Here is a 17,579-nt window from a genome sequence, read left to right on the forward strand (position 1 = left end):
TGTTAGGTAAACCTTATATAAGACAACTGATATTAAACACAGCTCAGCTTCTCAAAACTTTCTCAAGTATAATTCAATGACAACAAAGTGTTTCTTCCCTTAAGTATTATGACTGAGTGCTAGTAATTTTTGAGTGTAATAATTTTTGCAGAAGAATAGGGTTCTCTGGGAAATGACACAAGCCAAAGAAAATGAGCCATGGTAAGAGGGAGAATGTATGAACTGAAGCACCTGCGAAGAGTTTGTGCCAGCCAACAACTACTATTCTGGTAAAAAATCTTCGGTTTATTTGCTCTTATTAAGTCTCTTTTGGTTTATGTAAAGAGAGAGATTTGCATCTGACAGGACAGAGGCTAGAGTGTAAAGTAGTTGTTATTAGTCTGCAAAGGTGTAGAAGACAGCTGGAGTCTTACAAGGGTGGATTTGCTGAACTGATGCAAAGCTCTACTAAGAGCAGCAGAACAGAGCTTACCTGCTACAGCCAGAAGCATGCTTTGGCTCATATTTGGCAGTTTATGCTATGAATAAGAATACTTTGGTAATATTATTTTTAGTAGCAACAAGAAGAAAGGAGTGCTAATGTTGTCTTCAGGTGCTCTTCGTAATACGGCTCTTACAAAACAAAAGGCATAATATGGTCTGCAGTGTATCTGCCAGATTTCAACCCATGCGAATTACGTTCAGCCTACCTTGAATTCCAGCTGACAATAACAGCACTGCTGTGAGCTGTCGAACAATATATCTCTTCAATTTAAAGGTGACATCATTTCAGCAGTGAATGAAGACATCCTATTATTATGCTTTATTTATTTAAGACATGCTACTTCTGGGGACTGTGTAACTTTAAAGAGGAACTGTGCAAGTATATATTTACTAGAGAGTTTGAAATGTGTTGTTGTTGTTTGTTTGTTTGTTTTTTTTAATGAATGCAACACTTTCTGATGACAGCTCAGGCCCAAATGTTTATTCTGGGGTGAAACAGAGCAAAAAAACAGTAACTGTCCACAAAATATTGTATAATCCACTGGAAAAGTTTTCCTCGGAAAAATTAAAAACCAGCAACAAAAACCCATCCAAAACCTAGAGAAATTACATGTTAGAAGAATGTAGAAATAAACTTTTGAGCAACATCTCCAATATTTTGTGTCTTGTGCAGTTTCCCAGAAGTAAGTCTTTTCCATATACCATATTTAGCTTTTATTCTTCCATTTATTTATTTTTCTTTTTTCTTGTGAAGACACCAAAGAATATAAATAGTTTTGGACAAGCTGGAAAACTGTGGATGGATGCACACCACTCTAAGTAATGAAATTCTAAGAAAGAATATCTACAAATGTTTTTAAATTTTTGTGTTTCCTGTTCCACCTTCAAAATGTCACAGTTAGAGGTTAATAATTACAGCTGTATCTTCCAAAACTAAAAATGGGTTTGGGATTTTTAAAAAGATAAGTAAACTCTGTTCAAAACAAAATCCCACTGTATATACCTGTCCACTACAACTTCTATGTGCTCTCTAGTTAAGCCTTGCTATCTTCCCTCTAGCACCATATTTCATTTAAAAAATTGAGCTAGACACCCCCTCCTCCTTTTCAGAGGTTTCTTTAATTGGCTCATTGAGGTTACAGAACACATCTGCCCACACTAACTGAATCACAAAGCACTTTAGTTGCCTTTTCTCACACCTAGATCTACCAGACAGAAAAAAACTTGCAATTATTCACTCCTTAGGAATTCAGCTCTGTGGGATACCCAGACCCCAGAGGGAACCCCTGTTGATCACCTTATTTATGCTATAACACATAAAACCTGTTTGAAGTGTCTTTAACAGTCTAGTTTGGTTGCAGCTGACAGAGAAGTCTTGTCTGAATGGCAGTATAAACTACTGGTGGATTTAGTGGAGGGCTGATGGCTGTGAAAACTGAAAGCTCTATTTTTTTGTTCACTGTGAAATACAAATAATGTTTGTTAAAGTCAGTGCTAGTTCTTTTATCCTAGGATGTATGTCTCTCTGTTATAATCTTTTTGTATTGTGTAGCTTCTGATTACTGTATGTCTCAGATTGCCATCTGTAAAATCAGGATAATAAAGCCTAATTACATTCCACCTACAGATGTTGAGGTTGTCACCTTTCATAATGTATGTCGGAGAAGTGCTGAATATAACAGTTTCTCAACAGTTTTCCAAGTGTCCAAATTAAAAAATGACATTTTTCTTATCAGCTTTATTTTTACCTCAAATTTAAGAAGGAACACCCTTTTTGGACTCCATTATATGCAATTCTAATTTAGCAACTGATTTTGCCTAGGTTTTTTGATATCGTGTCAAACAGAAGTGCGAGAAGACTTCTACTTTCACCGACTGTGATGATTGACATCACTAGCAAACAACACTGATTCCAAGCATGCGCTTTTTTTTTTTTTTTTTAAATTCTGATGCAGTGGACCACAAAATCTCTTTCAAAGTTCTTCCAAATAGAGGGATTTTGTTATACTTGGTGCTACTGTAATTATACCTCTGTTCTGTTAATGTCACTGCTACCCACAAGCATCGATCTGATTCACTAATAATCATGATGAACTTTTCAAAATGAAATAATGTGTTGATTGCTTGAACTGTATTTACTTTTTGTTACCAAGTTTTTAATTAGAATGAGAAAATAATTTCTCATTAAAAATGACTTGTTATTAATTAACTTAAAACAAACTTGGAATGACAAAATCACTTGAAGAGAATGAGAAAAATGAGTTATTAATTTAAATTTAAAGGCTGGTTTCTTCATGTTAAAAATGTCCAGAATGTTTGAGAGCAAGCTTGGCAGGATGAAATTTCAAGAACTACAACAAAAGACACACACAAAAAAGTGCACCATTTAAGCTTCTATCTGAAGTTAATTTTATTGACTGAATTGTAGACCCTGGTAAAAATAGAGGTGTGTTTATAAATATACACATATTTATAAAATGGAAAACCTGACAGAGCTTAACTATAGCCATGCTAATGAAACTATAATTATAATTCAAACAGACTGATTACAGTAGCAGAAGAAAAAATTATTTCAGCCATGAAAGACATTAATTCCCTGTTACTCATTGATGAAGTTTACTGGAGCTGTTCAGTACATACCTATGTTTTATTTTTCTAGCCATAGCCGATACTACAAGAGTTAAAGGAGGTACAAAACAAAATGGAAAATCAAACCCATTATTTTTATTCTAGCCAACAATGTGGCTGCAATTAAATTGCCAAGATCAGTGCACCTTCATTTAACTGACTCTTCTACAAATTTAAAGCATAAAACTTTCATTAAGATGCACAATTTGCAGTCATTTTGTATCATTCTGTAAGTACTTTTGAAGCCAAATTCCACGTGAGTCTGCACTGTCTCCATGGTTGAACATGCTTGGAGTTTCCATGAGTGCAGCTGGGAGTGTTATATGTGCATATGACAAAGCACAAACCACCAACCTTAATGAATCCTGTAACCCAGCCTCCTCACATGAGATTCAGGCAGCCTCTGGATTGCCCATTCCTGGGACTTCCCACATTTAGCAATACATGTTCCATCAAGCAATAGCTTTTTTTTTTTTTTTTCCTTGCCTTTTATTTAGTTTTTTCTTTTTTTTTTTTTTTCCACACTGTAATTTAATCCTTATAATGATTCCCTCTTTGGGAAGTTTGCCTATAGCCAGGATACCTACATTTCTTATTCCTTGAGGTACCAAAGGTCCACATGTGCTGGTGTGATAGTCAGGTGGATTGCTCACAGCGAAACTTTTCTATGGAAGGGACTCTGGATACTGCTGTGGTCAGAAGAACATCCCATTTCAATTCAAAGCTGTGATGAAAAACAGCTGCAGATTCCTTATTACTTCCACTTCTTGTTTTCAAAGACAAGACCTACCTTTTCCTCTCTTTCTTTCACTAATTGTCCTCCCTGCAGTTCCTTGCTATGACAATGCATCTGATTTAGTAATTATCAGGTAAGTACCAAGACTACCTAATGCTCATATCACAGCTCAGGGCAACATCAGGTATTGCACATGTGTAAAAAAATTAAGATGTTTACTCTTCAGTAAATATGAGATACAATTATTATTAATACTATATCACATTTTATGACTCTTCAGCCTTAGTACCAGCTGCGTCTCTAACCATGCTCTCAATTAACTTACTTGCCATATTTTCCTATTAACTGCAAGAAAAAAAATACTACCATTTTGGAATATGGAAACATATAATGGCTACCTTTTATAGCTATTTTTTGCTGACTATAGTTGGGAGATAGTTTGGGAAAGAAATTTAGCAGCTGTCCTCCTCATATCCAGAAACAAAAGACTTTTGGAATTACATATGTTCACCAGGAATATAAGTTTACAAAAATCTTCTTGTATTAGAGAGTCTCTAAAGCACACTTCAGCTGGTCAGATTTGAGAAAACCTGAAATGTATGACTTTTGATGTATTGTCATAAAGGAATTAAGTAGACAGAAGCCTAGAGGGCTTAAGAAATTTTGTAAACCACTGGTATTTTTGAAACTCACTTTGATAGAAGATTTAATGTGTCCTATCTAGATCATTTAGCTGAGAACAAGGGCAGGGTAGTAGGATGGATAATGAAAAGACTTAAAAGGCTGTGATGTTCTATGCTGAAATTCTTGTTTTTTAAGGTCAAAAACTCTCCATAAAGGCCACAGCTCTTTTGGGTTGCCACTCTTGAGTGTCATAGGTTGATAAGCTCTCCTTATTTTTCTTAGTGTGTCATAGCATCTGCCATAGAGTCCTGATGCCAGGGGTTGTCAGTGAATAGCAAGGGTGGAGTTCTTCCAAATGAATGGAAAGATGAGCAAGACCCCAGCCCAGACAATGTCTTCAAAAAAGGAGCACAGTCAGACTGGGTTTGAATGCAATGGGCTGAGCTGGGAATGGATACAGGCAGAGCAAGTGATGGCGTCCTTCTAAAAGGGTTCAGTCAGGAGCAAGTGGTGACAGGCCCATAGAAACATAGCCTTGAAAAAAGGCTATAACATGGCTTCAGAGTCCACTCAGGAGATGCAGCCTGATGTAGAACTGAAGACAAACTACAATCCACATACAAGGGGTCTACCTGGGAAACAAGTTACCTCCAGCATCTGTCTGAGATACATCTAAGAGACAAGGCCAAAGACAAGCATACTGGACCATTATGGTCTATTGGTGCCTTCAGAAACCTGAAAATGATTATCCAGTAGAAGTGGTTTCTCCATTTAGGGACTTATAGACCAGAAATTATTTTCTCCCTCTCTATGAATGGTCTGTACTCATCTTGGGTCTTGGTAAGCTCTAATGATTTTGGAACAGGCTGTAGGATACCTACAAGCAGTGGGGAAGATGAAGTAACTATGTCCATGTGCCAGTGTGAATCAGCTTTGAAGTCTGGGAAGAAGTGACTCTCTTTTTGATAATGTGCCAAATATACACATTCAAACAAATTCTGGAACTGCCCTGGGAGTGGCTGATACAGCTACATTTATAGGTTCAGCTCCAGTTCCTGGTCCATGATTTCACTCCTCCCCTCAGCCTCTGGGCCAAGAAACACTAGAGGACAGTCAGATAAGGACTCCAACCTTGTTATGCTTAAGTGCGTGTAGGTTACAGCATGCTACAGAGCAGCTATTGGAAATTAAGTTGTGTCCTTCCAAAGGTGCTACAATGGCTGTAAGAGAGCTCTCTCATTCTAAAGAAGCCTAGTGTTGAGATCATGTTATAATCAAGGTACATAACCCATGGTGTGAAGGCAAGAGGGATATCTAAATCATTATGTCACTAGAGAGTTGATCAAAAGAACATTGGCTTTGCCAGAAAACCCAGACTTTATTTTAATATTGGTCAGGACCAGGACCCAGGCTTAGCTGATTATTCACCTGTACTATTGCTAACGTGTAAAGGAAAATAACTCATTTCTTCACAGAGAAACATACTCTTCTGATTCTTCTTTTTCAAAGCACATAGAAGTAAATTCATTTCTGAAGTGACTGAAGATAATACACATTCTGTCTAAAAGCTGAAGATATTTAAGTGGTCCACAGCCTTTCAAAATATTAGAAAACTCCAATGTGTAGAAGCGAGCCAATAAAACCTTTATGATGCTCTGAAGTTGTTCCAACCATCAAATCTGTGGCTTGATTTTCAGTTGGGTGAGGATTGCTTTGGCACTTATGTCACAGAGTTGTGCCACATTTCTCTGTGCTTCTCCCGCACAGAGTCGGCTGTGTCTCTGTACATCCAAGACGAGTCTTACTTCTTTCCAATATTTGCAGAGCAGTTGGCAAGACTTTATAGCGAACAGCAGGGCTCAAACCTGAAGTTCTCCAGTGTTACCCATCTCCACGCTTATAGACAGACGGGTGCTCAGATGCAATATGGGTTTACAAGGTGTCTTTAATTTTGAACATTTTTCTTACCTACATTTGTTTCTTTTGATCCAGATGCCATATTCTTGGAGAGAATAGGGTTAATTCATTGCTGGAACACGACTGTATATTTCAGTAAATTTAAACTGGTTTTTTTATATCATAAATAGTTGAATTAATGTTTGACTCAGTGGATTTCTTTTCTATTCTTTACATTCAATTGAAAATGTTGCACTGAATGGTTTTAGAGTGGAAAAGTGAAGATAGTGGAACATAAATAATCATGTGTACATCATTGTAAATGTTCCTAATTAAGAGCTTGAAATAAACATGATGCATAGGAATACAAACAAAAACCTTTCAATTGGATTTTAAATTTGATTAAACACACATTTTCTTTTGTAAAAAATCAAAAAAATCAAGATAAAAAAGAAATTATGGCAAGATGTATTTTGGTATAGAATTATTCTAAAGTCCTTGGAAAGATTTTAAATTTGATAAAAAATAATACTCAAGAAATGCCTGTAAATGACCATAGTTTTGAACAAATAATCCTAGTAAAGTAAGAATATTATTACTTGCACAACCCAGTTTTTGAAACCTATAGCTTCTCGTTCAAATAAAGATGATCTTTGTTTCTTTTTAGCTTTAAAACTTCTTGTGAACACACATAAAATGAAAGCTTGCTTTCCTTTCCTAACCCATAAATAAAAAGTAGGTTAAAAATGCTGAGATCTGAGATTTGTAGAACTATGTGATGATAAAACTGAAAATAACTCAACTCCCTCAAAAACAAATTAATTCATTAATATTTTCTTTTATGTACTCCATTTTTTTTGTCTCTAGCATTTATACATTTTATTGAAAAAACAGCAATCAAATTTTAAATCAGTTTTTCTACACTTCTAATTAAAATACAATTTCCCTTTAGAAACAAATTGATATAAATAATTTAAAAATCTTTAAAATAACATTTTAATTCAACTTTTCTCAACAGTAAAAATACATAAGCTGAAAGAGTGAAATATAAGTTATGTAATTGCTTAAATATGTAAATAATTCACCTTCTTCTTAGCAAACCAATTATTAATTTTAGGTAATGAGACTAAAAAAAAGAAAGTAAGACTCAAATCACTTATTAAAAACTCGAGGGTGGGAACTGATACATCTTATTTTTGCCTAATTTGTGAACTACATTCATGTAAGTAATTCAGATCTGAGTAACATTTCTTCCTGCTTTCCAGAATCACCTAGTTTTATTTATATTTAAATTGTAACCAAGGTTAAGGAATATTTTTCTCTAAGTAAAAGCATATCTAAGATACATGTAACTGTCTAGCTATTAGCATAGATGCAGAATCCAGCACAAGTAATTAATTATACTTAGAGTTGGGATAAGGTCAGACATTTATATATATGTTCTGTTTGAAATTTCTTTTTGCATATCTGTTCAGCTTCATCAGGAAAGAAGGCGTGTTGCCTGAGAAGAAAGGCATGGTCGTTTGAAAAGTTTTTAGGGATGAGGAAGATTAAAACTTGTTTCCCTGAGATTAATGAAATTTAAAGCCCTGTATAAAGTCTAAAATAACCTGTGGATTCTTCTAAAGAATACAGGCACCAAAGTTCCTGCTGTTTGGTAGGCTATCATCTCAGAAGACAGAGAACACAACTCAGATCAATAGTCTTTTATACCTTGTATTTTTTAACATATATATTCTGACTGAAAAGTAAACAATTCTACTTCTAATTGACTAGGTGATCCACTGCAGCCTTCGTGCAGTTAATTGCCTGTGTATGTAGTGGGGACTATGAACTTCCCAGTTCTGCAAAACTGAAGAGATACACTTCTGTCAAGATTTTTAACTTCACAGAGGCTGTAACAAACTTTTGGTATCAGAATTAACTGTAATTAACACCAGAGACTCATGATTTTTATCAGTTGTTCAGGAGGGATAAGTCTAGATTTTTTGCATGGAGAAAGCAATAAGGGGTAATAAACACAAACCCTCACCACTGCTACCATCATTGCTACAGCATACTTTGATGATCACAGGATGGTTGGGGTTGGAAGGGACCTCTGGAGATCATCTAGTCCAACCTACATGCTAAAACAGGTTCACCTGAGGATTCCATCAGAGGATTGCATCCAGGTAGGTTTTGAATATCTGCAGAGGAGACTCTTCAGCCTCTCTGGGCAGCCTGTTCCAGTGCTCTGGCACCCTCAAAGTAAAGGAGTTTCTCCTCATATTCAGATGGAACTTTCTGTGTTTAAGTCTGTGGCTGTTATCCTGTTGTTGGGCACCACTGAAAGAGTTTGGTCCCATCCTCTTGACACTCACCCTTAAGATAATTAGAAACATTGACAAGATCCCTTGTCAGCCTTCTCCAGGCTGAACAGATCCAGCTTTCTCAGTCTCTCCTCGTAAGAAAGATGCTCCAGTCCCCTCATCATCTTTGTAGACTCTGCTGGACTATCCCCAGTAGTTCCTTGTCTTTCTTGAACTGGAGAGCCCAGAATTGGACACAGGACTCCAGATGTGGCCTCATCAGGGCAGAGTACCTGGGATAACCTCCCTTGCTAGGCCTGTTGACCGGAGTCTTCCCGTGCATCCCAGGATACCATTGTCTTGGCCACAAGAGCACATGGCTGTCTTGTAGTTCACTTGTCCACCAGGTCCTTCTCTGCAATGCTGATTTCCAGCAGGTCAGCATCTAACCTGTACTGGTGATGGGGTTATTCCTCCCTAGATGCAGGACCCTACACTTGCCTTTGCTGAACTTCATTAGGTTCCTCTTTGCGCAACTCTCTAGCCTGTCCAGGTCTCTCTGAATGGCAACACAGCCGTCTTGTGTATCGAAGAGTATGATGAGCAGTATGATAAGTAGTGTCCTAGAGAATATCTTCTACAGTCTTTTTTTTTTTTTTGCATATTAAATTTAATTCTCTATCCCAGGTGCTAGCACTCATTATTACCAGAAACTTCAAAATATCACTAAAAAAACAAGGTTGCAGTTTCTATTTTTAGATTATATGTGTAGGTTTTTAAGCGTATGTATTGACTTCTAGTACTATTTGCTAGCTCGGCGTAGGGTACAGCAGGCCGAGAAGCACAAGTAAAACTCAGGTGTAAAACAATACATAAATGTACCCCACCTTATTTTTATTTCTAATAATTAGCAAACATACTTTGATTTTGTGCTAATGTGGGATGTTCTCTTGAACACTTTTATGTTTAATTGCATGGGCTGAATTTTCTTTCTGTATTTAAATTCTTTTCCTTAGTTGCCACAGTCTTGCATTACAAAAATACCACTGTAATGATTTCCACATAAATGTACAAAAAATCTAAACAGTTCACTGATTTTAAATGTCCTGTTGTTTTTTAAGCCCCAGCTGTAGACGCTGTCAAGTTTTTCAGAAATCAGAAGAGTTCTTAAATTTTGGGAGTAACTGAATAATCTTAATTTGTTCTGAATTTTTATAATCTATTGCTTCATTAAATGTTAATGCAAAGTTACATCAAGTCTTTTTATTTTAATTTCTTCATATCAAATGCCAATAGTGCTTTACAGATGTTTAATATTTCTTCTTTACCAAGAAAGGGAGTCATTAGGATTAAAACTACACATTTGACACCTTTCTTTTATACACAATAGCATCTAGAGGCTCTACCAAATACGGCTTTACTATACACACTGTAATAGCATATGACCCTACCCAAAGTCCATTGAAATAGTGTTTTCCCCACCACCACAATTTTAGTACTGTAGAACTGCTATAATAACTAACTTCAGAAGAAATTTAGAAAATAAATACTGGTGAGATGCAGCATGGAACTACTAAAGTATGAATATATTTTACTGTATATAGAATTTGGAGATTATGGTCTTTTTAGTCACAATGAAAGTATGAGATTATTCTTTCCACGGCAAAGCCATCAGACACTTCCCAGAGATGTTTTGTAAGGAGTAAAAAGCCTCAAGAGGCTCTAAAGGTTAACTTCACTTCCTCAAATCCTTTTCTCTTTGATATTTTACACCTCTCATGCTGATGGCCTGACAGATCTTACACAAGGCATAGATAACAGCAATATGCATATCGGGCATAGGATGAGATACGAGTGAAAACTTGAGTTTGACCTTAAATTTAGCAGTTTGATGTTTGAGTGCTGACTAGTTGAATGGATCCTCACAGGTATGAAGGAAGAGCAGAATTCCTGAGCCCATCTTACACAGACAACTGGGCGTGGCTCCAGCATTAGACTTTCACACCATGAAGTCGTCTGAATGCATTACATACTTTTTTCCTGATCTTTCTCATTTAGATGTATAGGAAGAGGTGTTCTGAAAAAAAGCTAGGGTATAAATAGCATTCTATGAAGTTGTATCAATGAGGCTGCATTGTGCGTGAAAGCAAGAGGGAAAATAAACAGGGGCTGATAGAGTTAGATTTCACAGGATCTACAGGTTTTAGTTCTTCAGGGACTGAGTTTTTTTTTGTTGTTGTTGTTGTATTTTAGGGTTTTTTGTTTGTTTGATGGGTTTTTTGTAGTTTGTGTGTTATGTTTTGTTTAAAGAGGGCTTTAGTGCTTGTTATTTTTTTATTAATGCCAGCAGATCTAGTGCAAAATAATTAAAACCAGTAGAAAATAATGTAATTAACATTAACATTCCTGTCTCTGATGGTTAATCTACTGTAATTTGTAACAAACATTGTTGATGGATTAAAAAAAAGAATTCAACAGCTCATATGTAAGTAGAGCCATAGAGAAAGAGACAAAATTCAAGACAAAGTCTAAACCTCATCTCCTTATTGCAATTATTGTTGTTTCAATCTAAACACACTTACTTAATTTTAATCCTATTTAAAATGCGTTTATAGTATGGAGAATGTCACAGTTTTCAGTTTTTGCTTCTTGCACTGTTTTATCTGATTCGTATTTCAACTAGACAAGGAGACCTAAGGGAAGACCATGTGGGCAGCAGAAGGCTTATTTCTGTGCTTCATTTGTGCAATTACATGCTTTTATTATATTATTTCAGTGGACAAAAATGTAATCCCTTTCAAAAAGTATTATAATTTTTAAAGTATTTTTCATCTGAAATTGATAATTATTTTCCAGAAAGCAAACTTTTTCCTTGAAATATTTCTGTTTTGTAAGAAGGACATATTCCACCAGAGAATATTTATATATACATTTTCTGTCCATTGCTACTGCTTATGTTTATAAAAGTCACTCACACTTGTTAGCATAAAAAACTGATTTTGAAGCTAAAAGAAAAGAACCTTAAAAGCTCTGTTCCCATGAATATATGCCATACTTAGATATTAAAATAATTCACAGAGAATATAACATATTTTTACATATGCGTGCATACTCTTTTACTTACCTGCATACATTCTGAAAATATGTGCAAGGTGTTAGTTGTCATAACTTTTTCTTGACTCTTATTGTAGAACATGGAACATTTAAGCCAGAAACTGCATACTGAATACCAAATATATACTGGAAATTCTAAATGCTACATGGAATTATTTACTTTTCCTTATTCATCAACAAACAGAAGTTTTAGGAATTGCTTTTGTATTCTGTCCTTAATGAGAATCAGCCTTTCTTTTTGGACAGAGAACACTCCTCTCAAAAGAAAACCTATGAGACATCAATTTTCTGGAAGTGCATTTCTGTGTAGGAAATTTGATGTAAAATTCACTCCAGGAGAGCTTTTTTTCTTTTTTTTTTAAGCCAGTAGTACAAAGGCATCAGTGGAAGATGGTAAGGCCATTTTTCAAACTAGTAACTGCTATTAGTTTCTCAAAATTAAAACAAAATAATAGTCAAATAACACTTCCTAAGAGCAAGAGTTTTTTTAATGTATTTTCTTTGCTAAATAGTGCATATGGTTCAATGGACAGTATATAAAGAACAGCTGTCTCTGCTGGTGCTAAGCTGAGAGGAAATTGGTTTTTATTTCTCTTAAAAGATAGCTTGTGTATTCCCAAACATTTTTCTTTGATCCACTAATTCTCACCTGTTATGCTGGTGATTACATGGATGAATTGCAAAGAGATTGTACCAGCTCAATAGCCAAGTTAGGAGCACAGTGGTTTTTGGAAGAACAAATGTTTCAATTTAAAATTCGTCAGAAGTTGACTGTGTGCACAAATATTTCTCACAGTATTAAAAGGCTACAGATGCGCTGTTCAAAAGACATCTAATTATGCAAAGTGCTGGCCACCTGTCATTTCCTCCAAGCTATAGGAACTAACCACAGGTGTTTGTTTTAAGTGGTGGCCCAGCCCTTTCTCCTGGAGCGTTATCACATTTCTTTGTGGTACCTAAGAATCCATTTCTCTGTAAGGTTTCCTGGTTCTAAGCTTGTCTCCTTCTTTAATTTCAATGGCACAGTTTCTAGGCATTTATTTGTCTATTAATTCCCCTAATGGCAAAGTGACCCTGTGAGCCGGCTGTGGTAGACCTGCGAAGATCACCACTAATATCTCCATAGCTTCTTTGGCTAAATCCTGAGGTTTCAAACATGGCTTGTAAGCTGATTTCTGCCTACCCAGGTCTAAGGCTGGAGTGAAGAGATGGATTAATAGAGGATGTTGTAAAGCAATAAGGACAAAAATCACTCTTCTATTTGGACAATAAAACCAATATCTCACCTTTGGTAAAGAAGCAATTGTACATGGAATTCTGTCTCAACTTTCTTTTCCCTCAAAAGAAATTTTGAACTCTTGAAGCCTTAAAACCTTTCTTTGAGACTCATTTATCCAAGTCAAGACCTCCTTGAGCTTTTGGAAAGCTCCTCTGAGCTAACCATCAGTCTAAAGTGTGTCTCTTCCCCACCACTGTAGGGAAAGATGCTTGTTGTCTTGAGAAGACAACAATTCACATGGTTTTAATTATAACACTGATATTTTCTTTTTGTTGTTGTTCTCTGTGTGGTTAAATTCTGTTCATCCATTGTTCTCCTTACATACAAACTGCTGAAAACTGCTTTCTCTACCTCCTAATCTTCTAATTTTCATAGTTTTCCTGTTCAATGGAAAACAGTGAATAACTTAGTTCTTGATTATAAAGTCACACTTCCGTGGTTCACAGCAAAATATTTGTTCTATATAGATCATATCTAACTTCCACAAAGCCTACAGCTTTTTTCTGCCACTCTGAGTGTGCAGTGGGTCAAAACCTATGAAGCTGTCCTACTGATTTATTCTTTTCTATCCAATTAACTTGTGCTTCACGCTGTCCCAAATCACTATATATTCTAATATACTCTTTGGTCTTGGAAAGCCTTAAATCTCCAATGCACAGATCATATTAAAATTCTGTCAAACTGACATTATGAGAGAAGAAAACACTTTGACAAGAAAGAGGAAGACCTGATGGTTTTCACAACAGGTGAAAATTACAGGTTAATGCAAGTGGATAGTGTAAGAGAGAAAAGTGGATCTCTTAGTACTTGTACTGGAGTATAAAAACAGCTTCTTCTACTATTTGTAAATAAAAGAAGCAAAAAACTCCCAACGAACCAATAAGATAGTTTTACTGAAGGACAAAGAATAAATACTCTAATTATGAACAAGGGTGACACATTGGAAGAAATAAATATTTTTTTTCCAACTGTCTTGGCAGTGTTTAAATATTCTATGCTCAAAATAGCCTTACTGTCTGAATTTCCTCATTTTATCCCTTAATATCTAGATACATAGATTTCATGCACTTTATTTCTATGCAAATTAATTTTAAACTCACACACACACTCATGTGTGTATCCACACAATCATGTGCTTGTTGTGTGGAAAGATGCCTTTATCTGACTAACTTTCTCCCTCACACATTATTGTTTTCATGCTATTTCACATTCCTTTTACTTGCAGTTTTAATTACAATTTTACTTTTTGGTATCTGAAGATTGAATGACACAACGCTGGCTTCAGTTGACAGCAAATTAACTTTGGAAGTCCTTATTCTGAAGCTGTGGCATCTGAAGACCTGAATAGAAAGCCTGTAACTTTAAAATTTCTCCTTTTTGGTAGCAGGCAATCCAACCTGTCACAAATTTTTAATAAAATCAGATCTTTCTGTGTGTGTATACATGTATATGTTTCAGATATACACTATTCTGAAGAAATGTGTTCAGATTTTCAATATAAAGAACAACGTAACTCTAAAATAGAACACAAAAATATGTATTTGTTGCTGTATGCATTCTGCACAATTCTAGGTTATCTATATATAGGTAAGCTTGCCCTGACATGTGCATACAAAATAAAGTTTTTGTCATTGATGCCTGGGGCAGCGTTGGTAAAATAAATGCATACACTACAGAACAGTGACAGAAAGCAGCACAGATGATGCTGTTTTTAGGGAGCAGAAAATGATATGCATATCTATTGCATAACTTGCTGTTGCAGTTAGAATATTATTAATTGTCCCTGGTGTAACTGTTAGGTAGCTTTTGTCTCTGACCCTTCAGCTACTGTCTAAGTGGAGATATTTTCCTGCTTGTCTTGTTTCTGTAATAATTTCAGCATGTACTCCAAAATGACAGAAAAAAAGAAGTTAAGAGAAAAAGTACTGCATTACTGCACGTCGGTAATATATACATCCATCCCTGTGTCTGTGATATGAATAGAGATCACACTCTCTTCCTACTATCTCAACAGGGGATCCCACTGCATAATAGGGCATTTCTTCCTATTGCCCCAAGAAGTAATAGAGGTCTGACTGCTCAAAGACTGGCTCTAAATGTGTACTTGGATGGTACCCATTCAACTATTGTTTTAATAACTAACAATAGAATAAAATTTGTTCTCCTCCTTGCATAAGCGTAAAATTAGTTACTGTTGTCACTCATGCACAGTTCTTCATAATGGCATATGCGCTTCTAATAGAACTCTGCTCTTCTCTTCTCCCATGTTTTTCTGTCAGAAAAAATAGCAACTGGCAACACAGATGGCATATTTGTGTGTTCTTTGTTTTTGTTTTTCTTTTTTTTCTTCTATTTTTTTCTAGTCTTCGAATCTACTTCTCTATTGCAAAAACTCTCTAGGTCACCACCTTCCTGCAATCAAAACCCAATTATTTTTTTCTTACTAAGTATTTTGACAAGCATTACTTCCCTTCCTTCAGTTTCTTCTCCTTACCTGCATGTACAGATATTTATTTAAATTGTTCAAATGTTGGGCATTCTTTTAGTTATAAATTCTTCTTTTTGTTAGGATGACTGCTGCCAATCCTCATCGGAACTAAAATAATCCACAGTTCCAAAACAAATTCAGGATACAAAAAAGATTTCAAAAAATATTTTCAAATGCCTTTTGATGTCTAAGAACATTTATATACAACAATAAGTGAAGACAGTTCAGGTTAATAAATGCTGTTCTTCAATGTCAAAACTAGTGCAGATGAGGAGTTTAATCTTTTCAAAGGAAATAAAAACAATGTTTTCCTTTTACCTGTAAAATTTCTTCATAAAGATACTATTACATATGGACACACAGCATATAATTAAATTCATATCATTTGAATAAATGATGCTAAGACCAACACAAAACTCCTTAGACTCTTTTGTAAGCAGTGGAAAGACATAAAACATTATTTTAATCTAAAATAGATATTTAAAAGATTCCAGGTGATCTGTGCTGTAAAAGCCCTTTTGTCTCTTCATTGACTATGAAAGGGTGGCTAAGACAGCTAAGGCATCTGGCTCAAAACTGAGCATCGCTCTGCAGACATTCACAATTAGATTAATTGCGTTCTAACTGTCTTATTTCTATAAAGAGATAAAAGAAGAAGATGAAGCTTCCCTTTCAGCCCCAATAAAAGCTGTTTATATGTACGCAGTTCGCTATACTTGAGAAGGCTCCTATAGATAGATGATAAAAATTCCTACACATCTGGCATCTGCTTTGTTGTTTTATTGGAAATCAGGAATAAGCTTTTGAATCAACTCTCTAGACCACTCCACTTGCTATGTGCTTGCTTGTGCTGTGGGACAGTCATGGAGGATGTGAACTGGGTCCCCCTAAAAATACATCTCTATTCAACATCATTCTTTGTTATAGCCTGGCATGATTGTCTAGGAATAAATCTGAGCTCACACTTTCTGTTCATTCAGTCTCTTTGTAAACTTTGAATGCCTAATCTATGACTGTGTTTCATAAATGTATATAAAAAAATCTCTCAAGACACTGGATCCTTGGGGAATTACACTAGAGTCAAGTAAAAAGGGATCAGGGCTGCATGACTGTAGTTTCAAGAGCTATGTAGTGTACTTCTAAAGACACTAACTAAAAACGCCTATGTCTGACGTCCTCTCCTTTTTTCCTATTTCCAATTCTCACTCTGTTCATTATAAAAAATACTTTTTAATGCAGAAAATAAGACCCAAAACAACTTTTTTACACTTCTTCTCACCTTCCTCTCTACTTTTGGAAATCTCCTTCTTAGAGATTTTCTCTTCTACCTTGTAATTTCACTCCAAGTATAAATTCCAATTTATATTATTTAAGTTGACATTTAATGTATTTCACACCCTATTTTGAAGCACAGTGTAAGTGAAAGATGCTGTATGAGCCAAAATATTTCTTAAATTGTATGACCAACTACAAGTTCCGTCCTCTGATTTCCTGTGTATATTCGTAAAATTTCTATTTACACAGCTAACCATTTTAGCAGGGAAAAAAAAAAAAAAAAAAAATCTTGGAGACATAAGTAAACAGTTCCACTACTGACAAAATATAAGCTAATCATAACAACAACAAAAAAATATTGACATTTCATTTGCAAACTCTGTTCTCCTTCTAGGAAAGCTACATCCTTTGCATATACAGGCAGTGGAACAGGATCAATAGGGTTTTGTTAATGTGAAAATAAGGGAGAGAGAAAAGGAAGGTTTTGTGATCAGACAAAAAACCTGACATCACAGATACAGTGGTCTACAAAAATTTCCATATTTCGTTCAGACTAAGCAAGATTTCTTTGGGAGCATAAAATTTAAGTAAAAATGCCTTCATTTTCTATTATTACACAATTTATACTGTCTTGTATTTTAATTTATATTAATTTAATCTCTTTTTTTTTTTTTGTTAGGCTGATTCTTAGCTGAATGATTTTATTAAACAACACCTTTGATATAAAACTACTATGTTATTCTAAATTCTCAAACAGATTTAAATCAG

The sequence above is a fragment of the Columba livia genome, chromosome 1, assembly GCF_036013475.1.
Source record: "Columba livia isolate bColLiv1 breed racing homer chromosome 1, bColLiv1.pat.W.v2, whole genome shotgun sequence".
In the NCBI taxonomy this organism is placed as follows: Eukaryota; Metazoa; Chordata; class Aves; order Columbiformes; family Columbidae; genus Columba; species Columba livia.